Genomic DNA, 13,633 nt, shown 5'->3' on the forward strand with positions numbered 1-13,633 from the left:
GGAAGGAAAAAAGGGGGAAAAAGGGGGGGGGAAAAAAACCCCCGGGGAATTAAAAAAAAAAAAAAAATTTTTTTAATAAAAAAAAAAAAAAAAAACCCTTGAAAAATTTCCTCAAATTAATAATCGGGGAAAAATTTTTTTTTTTTTTTTTTTTTAAATTTTTTGCCCCCCCCCCCAAAATTTTCAAGGGGTGTTGGAAAAGTTTTTTTTTTTTCTTTCCTTCTTTCCCCCTTTTTTTTTTTTTTTTTTTTATTTGGGGGGGGGGAAGGGGGGGAAAAGGAAAAAAAAAAAATGGTGGGGGGGGGGGGAACGGGAAAAAAAAAGGGGGGGGGGATTTTTTTCCCAAAAAAAAAAAAAAAAAAAAAAAAAAAAAAAAACAAAAGCGGCATTTTTATTTTTTTTTATTATTATTCCCCGTGAAAATAATTAAAATTTTTTGTTTTGTTTTGTTTTGTTTGTTTCTTGTTTGTCTTTCTCTTTTTTTTCTCTCTCTTCTCTCATTTTTTTTTTTTTTTGATGAGGGGAAACGGGGAGAGGAAGGAAGGGGAGAGAAAAAATTTGAGCTCGGTGTGAGTGCGACGACTTTCGGCGGAACCCGGAATTTTAAAAACGGACCCTCTATTTCGGATCTTCTAACGAAAGTGAATTAAGAAGAAGAGGAAGAGGAAGAAGGGATGGAAGAAAAAATTAACAAAAAAAAAAAAACAAACAAACAAACAAACAGACAACAAACGTCAAGTTGAAGAGTTAAAAGAGAAAGAGAAGAGAAAGGGAGAATTTTTGTAATAATGAAAGATGGAAAGAGAGAGAGAGAGAAAGAAAAAAAAATGTTTTCATTCAACGTCAAAAAGTTAAAAAAAAACAAAGTGAAAGAGAAAGAGATAGAGAGAGTGAGAGAGACGAACGAGAGTTTTCCGCTTTTGGAAAATGGGGAAAAGCAAATAAAATTATGGCAAAAGATGGCGTTTGAGTTTGCGTTCGAATTCATTTTTCACTCGGAGGAAATTGAAATTTTCCACGAGAAACGTTTTTAGAGCTCGAATCGTTTCCGCTTTTGCGGACGCGATCGGAGGGGGATGGTGGGGGCGGGGCGGTGGCGGCGGCGATGTTGTGACGGAGAATGGAAACGCGTCATCCATGTCGAATTTATAAATTAAATTTTATTTCGAATTGATTTTTTCTCTCTCTCTCTCTCTCTCTCTTCACATTGTTTTCGATTGTGATGAGTTTGTCGTGGTCGTTGATGATGAATTTTGATAAAAGAAAATCGATCGTCACATTGTCGCGACATGTAAGGAAAAGTTTTTTTTAAATTACGAACACAACTTTGATGGAAATTTTACGTCCGTGACCTTTTTCTGTGTGTGTGTGTGTGTACGATTTTCCAGTAATTATACACAGCCTCTTCTTTTCTCTCTCTTTCTCTCTCTCATGTTTGTTTCTTTTTTTTTTCTATCCTCTTCCTCTTTTTGTCTCTCTCTTTCTTTCTCCCTCTCGCTCTGTTTCTCTTAACTGACGTTTCGACGTTTTACGCTCGACTGACGGTTTTTTTTTTCCCCCCCGTCTCCCTTGTCTCTCTTCGTGCGACTCGGGTTCAATATAAAAACATTTTGTCGTGTTTTTCTTTCTTTTGTTTTTCCCCCCCCTCACCTTCGCGGGGGTTTCTCTCCCCCTTTTTCGACGAGATCGAATTAAATTAATAATTTTTCACCCCGACGGTTTACGGTTGGCGGTCTAATTTTTCTCTTCTTCCTTCCGCTTTCTTTTTCTTTTTTCCCCCGTCTAGTCTTTGGTTTTGTCTTTGGAAATTGCAGAAGAATTTTCCAGAGGTGGAAAAAGGGAAAATCTTAAATTTAAACGTTAGAAAAAGGGTTTTTTTTTTAGGTTTTTCTTTCGGGTTCCGGAAGTTGTTGTTTCTTACCGCGGGGGGGGGGGGTACAAAACGACGATGTTTACCGAAATTTTTCTATCGAGATTATATTAATAAAGTCGGTAGCGAAACTAACAAGGAAAAAGGAAAAAGAAAATTTTTCGCCCCTTCCTTTTTTAATAAATTTTACGGTCGTGTGATTGAATGAAATGTAAATTTTTTTTAATAGTGGAAAAGAAAAAAAAACAACCAACTGAATAAATGACTTTCGTGCTCGATTTGAACGCTTTATTATTATTATTATTATTATTATTATTATTATTACTATTATTATTATTATTTTTAATTTTGCCTCGGGGGTTCATGTTATAAATATATTTTAAAAAAAAAAAAACCAATTACGATGTTTGTGCATCCGGAAGCCATATTTAAACTTGTTTTAATATAATTTATTATTATTATTATCATTATTATTATTACGTAGTTACTTACGTATGTGTACGTATATATATTGTTGTGATCACGTGAGCAAATGTTTATAATTTTATATTATTTATAAATAATAACATTGGAACTATGGTTACCAAGTGTTTATTATGGAAAAGAAGCTTCTAGAAACTTATTCTTCTGTTTGTTTACAAACATAGTTATTCATTTCATAGAAACATAATAATAACAATGAGTTCCACCTATAAAAGGAAGCAAGATACAACGGGAGAAGTTCTTCTGATTCCCTAATGTCCTGTGAACGTAACATCTTATTAATGATTGTGTTAGTGAGAGTGACGGTTAAAGGTTACTTTATGTTATCCATGATATGAGTGATAATCCTTTTTGTAATAATGCTTGCTAAAGACAATATAGAAAAATGTTCATAACAATATGCATGCAAGTGCGTGCGCGAGTGCATGCGTGAGTGCGAATATTTAAACATGAAAAAAAAAAAAAAAAAATTAACAATAAACAAGTTAATTTTTATAAAATGGCGGCGAGGGTAATCGATGAGAGTGAGAGAGAGAGAGAGAGAGAATAAAACGGTCATTAAATGCAACGCGAATAAAATTATGTTAATTTTTAATTTATTTTTCTTTTGGTGGTCCGTCCGACGGAAGAAATGAGTAGTTGCGAAACTGTATCCCCCCGCGCCGGAAACGCCAAAAACAAAAGAGGAAAGAGGGGAAGGTGAGGTGAGGGAAGGGGTTTTTGAACGGGTCGGCACGTTCGGCACACGATGAAACAAACCGTCTTATTTTCCGGAAAATTTTTTCGACGTGATAATTGCCTTAAATTGTTTACTCTTCTCACTCTCTCTCTCTCTCGCTTCCTTTCTCTTTCAATCTATCTCCCTCTTTCTCTTTCTTTCTACCATTTAAAAAAGTAAAATTAAAGAAAAGGGGAATCGTCGTGGAAAAAGAAATAAAAGGGAGAAAGGGTAATGACACGATTAAAAAGTCATACATTAAATTACGTTTCGTGATTATTATTATTATCACTATTATTATTATTAAATTGTATTTATTTACAATTTTTGAAATGCTTGGCAAAGGAAAACGCACAGGAGAGAAAGGTGAAAATGGGGGGGGGGGGTAGTTGGTGGGAAGGGGGAAATAGGAAATGAAAAAAAGGTTTTTTTTCCCGCCGCCGCCACCACCGCTCCCCACCGTCTCTTTCCGGTTCCGTGATGGAAATTTTTACCTTTTTTTTTTGTTTCGCCTTTTTCCCGTTCTTGTTTTCCCTTTCTCCCTCTCCCCGGTATTTTCTCGCACCTTTCGTTATGTTTTTGTTCTTTTTTTTTCTAAAGGAGAGAGTAAATAATTTCGAAGGGAAATTTTCTTTTTCTCTCTCTCACTCTTATCGTGGATAGAAAGAAAATTTTGTGAACGCGTCAGGCGGAAAAATTTCTTTTTCCCTCTCTCTCTCTCCCGTCGGGAAAAATTTTAAAATCGACAAACGGGAAAAAGTCGTCAAATTCGATATCGAGTTGTTATAACGAGAATGCAAAGCGGAAATGGTTGTTAAATAAGGGAAAAAAAAGAGAGAGAGAGAAAAGGAAAAGTAAAGGAATCGAAATGGAAAATAATGCAGATTATTTTACGAAAGAAAGCTTTGATTTCTTTCCCCCTCTCTCCCTCTCTCCCTCTCTCCCCCCCTCTCTCTCTCTCTCTCTCTCTTTTTCTCTTTCTCCATTTTTTCTCTCTTTCTGGATTTTTTCTTCATCCGACATTTGTATATTTCATTTTTCGTTGGTTAAAACCCTATGCTTTTTTTTCCCCATCCGCCCCGCATTTCCTCCCCTAATCTCCCTTTTATCATTTTTCTCTCTCTCTCACACTCTCTTTCTCTCTTTCCCCGAGATTAATTAAATTAAACGGTTCATTAAGTAAAAACGACGAAAATGTCTTTTCTTTTATTAGATTTCTTAATAATTTTAATCGTTTCTCTTTTTCTTTTTTTCTTTTTCTATTTTGAACGAATCGAATTTGATTTTTATTATTTCAAAAAAAAGGAAAGAAAAGCAAAGGAAAAGAAAGGAAAGAAAAGGAAAGAAAAGGAAAAGAAAAAAAAGGAAAGGAGAAGAATCGGAAAAAAATAATAATAATAAAATCATTGTAATGCAACTCTCGACGTAAAAACTCAGTTGAATGGAAAGAAAAGAAATAAAAAATTAAAAAAAAAAAGAAGAGAACGAAACAAAGAAGAGAGAAAGAGAGACAGAGAGAGAGAGAGAGAGAGAGAAAAGTTCAACCGGTGCCCGACATTGTTTGTAATAATATTGTAAGAACACGTAAAAGAGAAAGATCACGTATCCTGAAGAGATCTTACTCATCTCACGTAATTTCGTAGAGATAGAAAGAGAGAGAGGGGGGAGAGGCGGAAAGATTGTGTACAAGTAGGCGGTGAATCGTAGCAAAACGAAAGATTTAAAAAAAAAAAAAAAGGTTTGGCGAATTTGAGGGGAGGAAAAAGGATGGAGAAAACGTCAAGATGGTGGTGGTAAACTTTAAAACAATACAACACCTTAAAGTCAAATCTTAAAGGTGAAGAGGATTAAAAAGAGAAAGAAGGAGAGAGAGAGAGAGAGAGAGAGAGGGGGGGGGGAAATGTAAAAGAAGAAAGAGAAGAGATGGCACTAGTAAATAATGTGATGATGACGTAGCACGGATGAAAAAATAAAAGGTTAACGGTCTGATAACACACGTGCAGTAACCTTTTATGTTTTTTTTTTTTTAGTCACGATGATTATAAAGATTCGTAGGAATGGCAAGAGAGAGAGAGATAGAGAGGAAGGAAGAGGGAGAGAAAGAGAGAGAGAGAAAAATCTGGAGAAAAGACCTTGCCACGGGTCTTACGCGACGACGAGAAAACGTTTTTTTTTTTTTTTTGTAACGTAAAAAAAAATCGGCCTCAGGGAGTAATGAGGCGTAGAAAAAAAAAAAAAAAAGACGTGGCACGAATATGTTGAATTGACGAGTTGTTGTTGTTGTTGTTGTTTGTTGTTGTCGCGACGACTCTTGTATGAAAAAAAAAAATTTTCCAAGAAATTTTATTCGACGAAACAAACGGTTAAAATGTAAACGGATAGGGAGGGAAAGGGGAGAGGAAGATGACGCAATGCGTGATAGTTCGAGCGTAAATTTTATGGAAAAATAATGATGATGACGCTACGACGACGATGACGACGATGATAATAATAATGATAACGATAATAATTTTCTTCTGCTTCAAATTCTAAAATTTTCCTTCTGTTTATTTATTATTATTTTTTTTTTAATTTATGATTCATTCGCCGGTTGTGGAATTATATAAAAAAAAAAAAAAATTATTAACGTCGGGTAAGGAGAAGAAGGGGAGGGAGGAGAGGAGGAGGAGGAGACCAGGAACGAGTCAAGGAGAGGGGAGAAAAAGAAGGAGGGAGAAAAAAAAATGAGGAGTAGGCGTTCGGATACAGAAATGAATACACGAAAATAAAAATTTTTCCAACTGGGAAATGAAGCGAAAGAGGTGGGAGGGGAGGGCGCGGGCGGTATTATTATTATTATTATCACGATCTCTTCTCCCTCTCTCGCTCTTGCAACAAAAAGAAAATTTTGGAAAATTTTTGAGCAAAAAAAAAAAACGCGCGGATTTTTTAATTTTTCTTTTCAATCATTATTATTATTAATATTATTATTATTATTATTATTATTATTTCGTTTTACTCTTTTCGTTGGGAAGTTTAATAAAAAAAATTCGTGGAAGAAGAAAAGCCGCGTTGAGGAAAAGATTGATTGATGATGACTTAAAAAATTTTCTTTTTCAAGTTTGTGTGAAAGTCGTGGAAAAAAAAGAGAGAGATAGAGAGAGAGAAAGAAGAAAAGTTTTTCCAGTTTTCTCCATTCCCCCTCATCTCTCACCCGCCCATTTCCCCCGCTTCCCTCCCTTTTTTTTTTTAAATATTTATATAAAAGACATGCGGGATGTGTCGTGTGTCGGTCGTGATGTTCGTCTCGCTCCGTCGCCTTTTTATTTTCCATCTCTCTCTCTCTCTCTCTCTCTCTCTCGCTCTTCTTGCATCTTTTTCCCTGTTGCTGCTGTTGCTCCTGCTGCGTCTGTCTCTGTCTCTTCCCTCGTATCGTCTCGACGGCGAAGAGCGAAAGTTTTTCGCAGGCGTCAAACGTTTTTCCTTTCTTTGTCTTTTTCCTTTTTTTTTTTTTTTCTTTTTTCTTTTTCGGTTTTTTTCTCTTTTCATTTCTTTTCTTTTCTGCAGTAGTTTGTTTTCGATGATGATCAAAAGAGCGTGAAAAGAATTCCCCAGGTTGGAGGATTTTAGGAAAAAAAAAAAAAAAAAAAAAAAAAAAAAACGTTTTTTTTTCGTCACGATGAGATAATCGAGTGTCCTCCATCTTTTTTTTTATAGGTCGTTAACCGCCGAAATCGACTGAAGTCGCGACGTCGTACGAAAATCGTTTTTAACTTTTTTTTTTTTTTTTGTTCGAATCACTCGAAAGGAGGTCGAGGTTATTTTCCAGCAAATTAAAAAAAAAAAAATTTCATGTTTTGACCTTAGCACGAACGAACGAACGAACGATGCCAAAGCAAAAAAAAAAAAAAAAAAAAAAATTATGGAGTCTCACCTTACTTCCTCCTCGACCGAACAAATCATTATTATTATTATTATTATTATTATTATTATTATTATTATTATTATTATTATTATTATTATTATTATTATCACCTGAGTAATTCGTGTTTGCACATTTCCTACACTGCCATTGTTTTGAATTCTCACGAGAATCAAATTTTTGTGTGTTGTCGTGTTTTTATTATCGCGGCCATTTTTTTTTTTTTTTGTTTATCATTTTTTTCCAGTTTTTTTGGAATTTCCCGCCTCTTCCTCCTCCTCTTCCTCATCCTCCTTACCTCCGCCGTTTGCAAGCGACGGTCGGAATATTATTATTTCAATGTCGGAAAAACACGTTTAATTTTTTTTTTTTTTTTATCTATCTATCTCTCTCTTTCTCTCTCTCTCTCTCTCCGTCTCTCTCGGACGGTCTGATGTGTATGATGATGATGATGGCGGCGGCGTCGGCGTCGGAGGCGGCGGTGTTGTCTAAACATTGTTTCGAATGCAGACAGCATTTTGTATTCGACTCCAGGGCAAACAAAACTCGTTATTTTTTCTCCGGTTTCATTTATAAAAGGAAAAAAAAAATTAATCTGCGGGTTTTGGCATCGTGCGGTAATAATAATAATAATAATAATAATAATAATAATAATAATAATAATAATAATAATAATAATAATAATAATAATAATGATAATAATGATAATAATGATGATGATGATGATGATGTATTGGGTAGATTTTTTTTTTTTTTTATTCTACGTTTTTCATAGAATTGATTTTCTCGACGTTTTGTCCAGGAAAATTTTAAAATGAGGTGTGACGCGTCGTCGTCGTCGAATGGTGACGCATTCTTTGAAATTTTGAGTTTTTTAGAAATCTTGGTTTCGCCACTGTTTCGTCCGGTGGTTAAATGAAAATCGAAAAGTCAAAAAAAGATGCTTTGGAAGAAAAAAAAAAAAAAAAAAAATTTACGAGTCTTTGTCTTGTTCGTCTCGTTGTCTTGCTTCCGGTCTGGGTGTGCGTGTGCGTGTGCGTACATAGGAAGAGATGAGGAAGAAGGATTTATTGCTTGATTTTTTTTTTTTTTTATTTGGAGAAAAAAGGATGAAAGTCGTCATCACGCGATCGGTTCATCCCTTAACGTAGGGTGTCGTGGGTTTCCCCGTCTAACGTTTAAGTACGTCACGACGGATTTTATTAATTTAATTTTTTTTTTCGCATCACACCCCCTCCTCTTTCCCCCCAAAAAAAATTGTTTTTTAATAATGGCGGATTTTAATACGAAATACGAAGAAAGGAAGGAAGGAAGGCGGAACGAAAGGAAAAACCTTTTTAAATTCCGTGAAATTTTTTTCCGGTTGTTATGTTTGTTGTTGTTGTTGTTGTTCAGGTAGTTCAGGTATTATTCACGTTAGGGATCGTAAAAACCACGTTGGAATTTTGTCGAAACGGTGGATCGTAATTAGTGAGCCTTAAAAAGAGGAGAAGGAGGAGAAGGAAAGACAAAAAGGGAAAATTTGAAACTGGAGAAAGAGAAAATTAAAGAAAAAAAGGGAAGAAAGAAAGAAAGACTTAAAAAAAAAATTCCAGGTTTTTTTGTTTTGGATTCTGGACCGCCGTCGGAGGACAAAAAAAAAAAAAGAGAGAGAGAGAGAGAGAGAGAGAAAAGTCATAAAACAAAAAATGTGTAATTAATATTTATTGCCGAGTTCGTTATTCCTGGAGTGATGTTTAACGGCGATTTCTTTTTTTTTTTTTTTTTTTTTTTGGGTGTTTGTGTTTGTTTCCGTTTCTCGGAAATAACTGTTCCAGTTCGTTTTCCATTATCATTATTATTATTATTATTATTATTATTATTTATTGTTTTTTTCTCCTCTCTCTTTTGCGGAGAGGAAATTCGAATCTCCCCACATTAGGTTCTTTTATTTTTTCGTCTGCACTTTCTCCGTTTTCGAAATGGTTGGTGGCAGTCTTTCATTTTTTTTGACGTACGTCTCCTAACTGTTGATACGGAAAAAGAAAGACAAAAAATTTTTGAAGGGGTGTGAGTGAGAGAGAGATAGAAAGGAAAAAAAGAGGGGAAAAAAGAAATCGTGCTCATGAGTTTTTAAGTCATTAAGAAAATCTCAATTTTCAAACGTGTTTAACCTTAATAAATAATAATAATAACAATAGTAACAGTGGTAATCCGGTCGATCGGCGCCATTTTGAAATAAATATATATTTTGAGGGGAGTGAGTGAGTAATAACGATGAAACCGTTTGAAATAATTTTTGAATAAATGACGACGACGTCGACGTTAATGATGATGATGGTCGCGGTGGTGGGGGTGACGGTGACGGTGACGGTGTCAAAAGAAGTCATCGAATGGTTGTTAACCGCTAAACTCTAAGAAAGAAAGAAATGGAAGAAAAAAAAATCTATACGCGATCGTCTTTGTATCATTCTTTCTTACTCTTCTTCTTTTCTCTACCCCTCTTCTCCTCCCTCCTCCCCTTCCGCCTCGCATACTCTTCTTTTTTTTAGGCCTTTCTAACGGTCGTTGGGTCGGTTTGTCGGTCGATCGGTTGCAAATCACGTAAGTCGTGACGTCGAGTTTTTTTTTTTCGTTTCAGACAAGTTAAATACGGTCCTGCGAAGTTAATGCGTTTTAACTTTTGTTGTTGTTGTTGTTGTTGAGGTTGTGGTTGTTATCAGGGAAAGATGATTTTAAAAAGTGACGCCGTCACATTTTGTTCATTTTTCCAGCGGTTGATGCGCATAAATTACCTGGAGGCGTCGTCGTTTCCATCATTATTATTATTATTTTGTTCGAAAACGAGAAATCGTCGTTTATATCATTATTTGAAAGTCGATAGAAAAAAAAAAATGTTGATATTACTATTATTATTATTAACAACGACAGGAATCCTTTAATCCCCTTTAGATTCAATTTGAAAATTCGAGGTTGTTGGAAAGAGTTAAGAAAGAATAGAAAGAGAGAGAGATGAGGTAAAATAATATTTCATGATAACGCGATAACGTTTTATATATATGCGCGTTATTTCAAGGTCACGCGTGCAAAAACAATGAAGAGAGAGAGAGAGAGAGAAAAACAAAAAAGTTGGCATAACCGGTTATTTAGGCTGCGACACTCGAATGCAACAATCATGCAAGTTAAAAACGAGATAAGGCAACAAAAAAAAAAAGAAACAATAAATTAATATTCGTGTTTTGAACTTGGAGAAAAAAAAAGAGAGAGAAGACAAGAGAAAGACAAAGAAGAAAAAGTAAAAGAAGGAGGCAAAGGTGTAATTTAACGAATTGGAAAATGACATGGAGAAATGAGCGAAACGTAAAAAGAAAAAAACATGGAGAGAGAGAGAGAGAGAGAGAGAGAAAAGGAGTTGCATGTCAATTTTACAAAACATCATGCGATATAATGATTATTTAGTTACAAAATGAACCTGAGATGAACCCGAAACGCGAGTCTCGCAAAAAGAAGAAGAGAGAGAAAGAGAGAAAACCGTCCGCCTCTCGAAACGTTATTTCCAGTCGTCAATTTAAACTTGAAAAAAAAAAAAAAGTCGAAAGAGTTTACGTAAAATTCTTAAAGGCATGGAAAGAACCTGTTCACCGAGAGAGAGAGAGAGAGAGAGAGACAGAGAGAGATAATTGAGTACCTGATATTATTTCGCAATAGGTAAAAAAGGAGGGAACGAACGAGACTGACGATGAGGATGATGTCGACGTCGATGATGATAATGATAATGTAATGACCAGTCCAGTCGAAGAGGAGGAGGAGGAGAAAGATGGAAAGAAAAATGCAAAAAAAAAGATTATCAGAGACTGGATTTTGTCTCTCTCTCTCTCTCTCTTCGAAGACGGTTGGCGCCTTCATCCTTGACGCAAGGTCAAAAAACTTTACCATCAACTTGTTTTGTACGAACAAACAAAATTTTCCCCCGAAGGTGTGTTTTACGAAGAGTCATAAGAGACGCCTTCATCATCATCATCATCGTACCGCCGCATTTCCTTCTCTCTCTCTCTCTCTCTCTCTCTTTCCCTCCTTCTCTTTTCTCTTTGTCGATTCTCTTGTCTTCCACTTCCTCATTTTTGTCGTGTCGTGTTCGGTCGTATGTGTTTTTTTACGGATGACGACGACGATGACGAAAAGATCAAGAACGGGAAATGGATGATGATCACGGCGGAAAATATATTTCGGTACCTGAACGGAAAACAAAAACAAAAAAAAAATTTTTTTCCTTATAATTGTATATTAATGAGTCGGAGTCGGAAATGTACCTGGTTTTGATCATGACGTCATCGTTTTCTTTGTCGGTTTTGAAACAAAAAAAAAAAAAAAAATCTGTCCGAGGTATTATTATTATTATTATTATGTTTTATGACTTGGAAATGCTTGCACAGGTGGAAAAAGGTTAACGAAGGTCGCCATTTATCCATTTTCGAAATATTACGGACAAATAAGAAGAAGAAGAAGAAGAAAGGAGAAGGAAAGGAGTGAGAGAGAGAGAGAGAGAGAGAGAAAAGGCGGAAAACGGTCGTTAATGTCATTTTCCGCCGGCTGATGTTTTGAAAAAAGCAGAGCGGGACGCAATTAAAACGAATTTTTTTTTCCCTCTCTCTCTTTTTCTCTCTCTCTCTTTCTCTTTTCTTTTTCTTTTTTGTCTCCAATTTGCTTTCTTCCTGTCTTTTCCAGTTATTTTTCATTTGTAACTGTCTCGTTAAATGATATACAGTCAGTCGCACAAGAGAGAAAGAGAAAGACACAATGGAAATTTTTTTTTCTTTTTCTTCCTGTTTTCTGGAGCCGCCCGTTCGCCTTTTATTGTTTTTTTTTCTTTCTATCCGGGGGTGGGTGGTTGGGGGCGGGGAGGGTAGTTTTGAGATTTTGTAATTTTTTTTTTCTCCCCATTTAAATGACAGTTTTTTTGGTGTTGGACTGACCGCGGGAGAAGGAAAAAACCGTTAGATTATTCCTTTCTCTCTCTCTCTCTTTTTTTTATCTATCTATCTATCTCTCTTTCTTTCTATTTCCGTCCCTGTTGTTTGTAAATTTTGTGCGAGTGTGTTAACGGTTTTTTTTATTACACGTTTACACCGATGATGTCGGCGATAATGACGATGACGACGACGACGGTGACGGTGATGACGCTGACGGAAACGGTACCAGTTAGTAGTCGTGTTTATTATTATATTAACTTGTGATGGGAGGGAAGGAGGGAGGTGGGGGCGTTTCCTTATCTGGAAAAACGTTTAAAAAAAAAAAAAGAAGCGAGGAGGTGTATGAGTGTGTGCGTGCGTGCACGATTTGGTGATGGTTTAGTGTGTGAGGAGATTTCCCTCCTCTCCCTCCCTCTCTCTCTCTCTCTCTCACTTTTTCGGTCTCCCATATCGGAAAAATCAAAATCATCTGTGCGATTTTCCTTTTTTTTTTAAGTAGTTCAAGTCACGCTACACGTTCAACAAGATGGAAATTAATTTTTGTGTGGGGGAAAGGAAGAGGGAAAGGGAAAGAGAGAGGGAGAGAGGGAAGGAAAAGGGAAAGAGAGAGTGAGTGAGTGAGTGAGGGAGGAAGAAAGGGGCAAAAAAATGGCATCCAATATTTTGATTATTTATTTTATCGTGGAAATTTTCGTTGAATTAAACCAAAAAAAAAAAAAAAAAAACGTGGAAGAAGAAAAAAAAAAAATGTTCTGGCATGGATTCGTGTTGTGTTTTCCTTTCACTATTTGTTTTTCTTTTTTTCCGAGAAAATTTTTCTTTTTCTCTTGGTCTGATTAAAAAAAAATTTTCTTAGAATTTTCTAAAAATCGTGGAAGCAATTTTTATTTTTATTTTTTTTCGGTCTGTTTCTTTTCGTTTTTTTTTTTTTTCTCCCGAAATTTCATTAAATTTTTAAAATTTTTGTGACAATCACGGAGTTTTCATTATTATTATTATTTGTAAAAGAGGAAACGAGCCGGGAGAAGGGGAGGGAGTAGGGGAAAAAATCGTTGGAAATATTGATGAGAGTGTGTGTGTGTGTGTGAGGTTGTTTGATGATGATTTTCAAAATCAAAACACTTCCGGTTACGTGACGTCATTTCGTGTCGTTTGATCGGAAGTCGTGTTTTTTTTTTCTCTCTCTTTCTCTCACTCTCTCTCTGTCTGTCTCTTTCTCTTCCCGATTTTTTTTTTTTTTTTTTTTAGTTTCGATTTCGAAAAGCGATTTAAAATTTGATTTTATTATTATTATTATTAAAATTAACCGCGTGTGCGAGATGAGGTTTTTGTGAATATTTGAAAGCGGAAATTTTCCTCTCTCTCTCTCTCTCTCATTTTTTTTTCTTTCTCTTTTTCTAGTAAAAGAGATTAAAGTCAAGCTCTCAAGCTCAAGCTCAAGCTCCAGCCACGAAATTGCTTCTTTTTCTTTTTCTACTTTTCTTGACATCAAATTTTGCTTTTATTTTGAATCTTAAAAGCTTTTTTTTTCATCGATTTTCTTCCCCTTCCCTTACCTCTCTTTCTCTCCCCCCTCTCTTTCTCCCGTCTTATTTCATCTACGTTTTTTTTTTCCAGCAGCTTTCCAGACTTACAAATCTTGTAGGATGGAAGAAAAAAAAAAAAATGTTTCCTTTCCTTTTTTTAATACTTTTAACATGTCGAAATATATC

The sequence above is a fragment of the Pediculus humanus genome, genomic scaffold, assembly GCF_000006295.1.
Source record: "Pediculus humanus corporis 1103172108287 genomic scaffold, whole genome shotgun sequence".
NCBI classification, from domain to species: Eukaryota; Metazoa; Arthropoda; class Insecta; order Psocodea; family Pediculidae; genus Pediculus; species Pediculus humanus.